The sequence below is a fragment of the Vulpes vulpes genome, chromosome 8, assembly GCF_048418805.1.
Source record: "Vulpes vulpes isolate BD-2025 chromosome 8, VulVul3, whole genome shotgun sequence".
NCBI lineage: Eukaryota > Metazoa > Chordata > Mammalia > Carnivora > Canidae > Vulpes > Vulpes vulpes.
In genome coordinates this window covers 25,758,010-25,760,505 of record NC_132787.1, presented here as the reverse complement: position 1 = coordinate 25,760,505, position 2,496 = coordinate 25,758,010, and the positions used below count along the sequence as shown (strand labels likewise).

General features: G+C 45.6%; 1 pseudogene; it reads right to left on the bottom strand.

Moving 5' to 3' along the window:
* Positions 1 to 711: 711 nt before the first annotated feature.
* On the bottom strand, positions 712 to 2,496 carry LOC112917541 (cationic amino acid transporter 3 pseudogene; annotated as a pseudogene).

Sequence of the window (2,496 nt, the reverse complement as noted above, 5' to 3'; positions counted from 1 at the left end):
GATATATCCAGTAACATGTTAACATCCAAGAACTTATACAGATCAACACCAAAAAACAACAACTAATCCAATAGAAAATGGACAGAGGGCCTGAATAAACATTTTCCAAAGAAGACACACCAGATGGATAACAGGCACATGGAAAATGCTCAGCATCACTAATCATCGGGGAATGTATATTAGAACTATACTGAGGTATCACTTTACACAGAATAGGTAAAATTAAAAAGGCAAGAAATAGCAAGTGTTGGCAAGGATGTGGAGAAAAAGGAGCCCTTATGAACTGTCAGCGTGAATGTAAATTGTTGCTGCCATTATGGAGATCATTCTGGAAGTTCTTCAGAAAATTAAAAATAAAACTACCATATTATGCAGTATTTCCACTACTGAATATTAACCCAAAGAAAACAAAAATATTTTGTCTAGTTTCTTTTAATAATAACCTTATAAAATCCAGTATGCAGTACAGGCACAATTGAAAAGTATATCAAAACAAAAAAAAAAAAAAGGAGAAAGAACATAAACACATCGTTCATTTCACAATAAATACAGAGCTGTATTAGTGTTCTTTTACCAACTACCCATGGGAGGCCTGGCTTTTCATATGCTCAAAAGTACTCTCCATTACTGTGCAGGGGGACCAGACAGCATTCAGGTGTGATAATATCAAACCACATATGTACTGGCACTGCTGAGTTCAAGGTCTACAGTTTAGGCCCTAAGCGAAGTGGGGTTAAGGGACCAGGTGTGCTGGATCCCATAGCTGAAGTAGATAGCAAGCCCAATCAGCATCCAAACACCAAGTAGGGCCCAGGTGCCAGCTGTCACCTGCATCATAAGACAAACATTCAGAAAGATGCTCAGGAGTGGGAGGAGAGGCAGACCAGGTACCTTAAAGTGAAGGGGAGAGGAGCTCTGTGGTTGTCTCCAGATGACTCCAGTGATCCCAGTGATGAGCACCAGGAGCAGCACAACCACTGTGATCCACACTGGGTCTCCAGAAAGCAGACCTGGCCACCGGGCCAGCACCAGGCAAAGCAGAGTCAGAAGTAGAGCAAGCAGTGAGGAGCAAACAGAGACAACCTGGCCAGACAGTGGAGTAGGGGTGGGGCTGCCTGGAAAAAACAGTCCCTGTAGAGTCAGCTTCTCTGCTGCAGGTTCATTCTCATCCTGCACCTGCACTCCATTTCTCTCATACCTCATCTCAGGCTGATATCTGAGGATAAGAACACAAAGAGCCACCAGGGAGTAAGCTAGTAGGGCCCCAACTGACATGAGGTCCAGAAGATCAGTGAGTTCAAAGAAGAATGCCATGATTGCTGCAATAATGCCAAAGATCACAGTGGCCACATTGGGGGTGTATGTGCCAGTTTGGATGCTGGCAAGTACAGGAAAGAGGAGGCCATCCTGTGCCATCATGTATATCAGATTACGTATGGGAAGCATAAAGCCAAAGAGGCTGACAGAAAGACTACAGAGGAATGCAAAAGTTACAGCATAGTAAGCAGGGGCCCAGCCAATATGGAGAAATGCCTCAGGCAAGGTGCTCCCAGGTCGGAGCTGGTAGTAAGGCACCATAAGTGTAAGTGATGCAGAGACACCAAAATACACCAAAATACAGATGAGCAATGAAATCACAATGGCCATGGGGATGGAACGCTCAGGATTCTGGGCTTCTTCAACTCTGGAAATAATAATGCTGAAACCTATAAATGCATAGAAACAGGTAGGTGATCCACGGAGAATCCCCTGGAAGCCAAATGGAACGAATCCTCCGGAGCCCAGAGGGCCCAAGCTAGAGGTGTCATTGAGTCTGGCCTTTTTGTAGTCCTCTTCTGTGAGCTCCCAGTTGTGCAGGTCCCCCTTCATGAAGCCAGAGATGATGACAAAACTGAGAACCAAAAGTTTCACTAATGTGACCACTTTGGAAAGTAGAAAAATCCACCTATTCCTCAGAGTCAGCAATTCCATGAGCAACAACACAAGGCCCACAACAATGAAGCCTAAAATTTCTCCAAGGACTTGGGGAACATTCGGTGAAATACTCTCATGCCGGGTCTGAGAAATGTGGTTTCCAAGCAAATTGTCAAAAGCTAAGGTCCAGGCCTGGGCCACAGTAACTGTATGAGCAGCAAAGAACACAATAAGGTTCCAGCCAGTGATGAAAGCCCAGAGTTCACCTACAGTGATATAGGTGTAGAGATATGCAGAGCCAGCGTAAGGAACCCGGACACCAAACTCTGCATAGCACAGACCAGCCAACACTGAAGATAGGCTGGCTACCAACATGCAGATCAGTATGGATGGTCCTGTTTGATCTCGAACCACTTCACCAGCCAGGACATACACACCTACCCCCACTGTGCAGCCCACACCCAGTGCCACTAAATCCAGAGTGCTCAGTCTTCTGGCAGGGGCCAACCCATTCACATCTTCTTCCAGTATACGTCTGTGTACCAGCTTTTGGCCAATTCTGCGAAGTACCTGACACGGCAT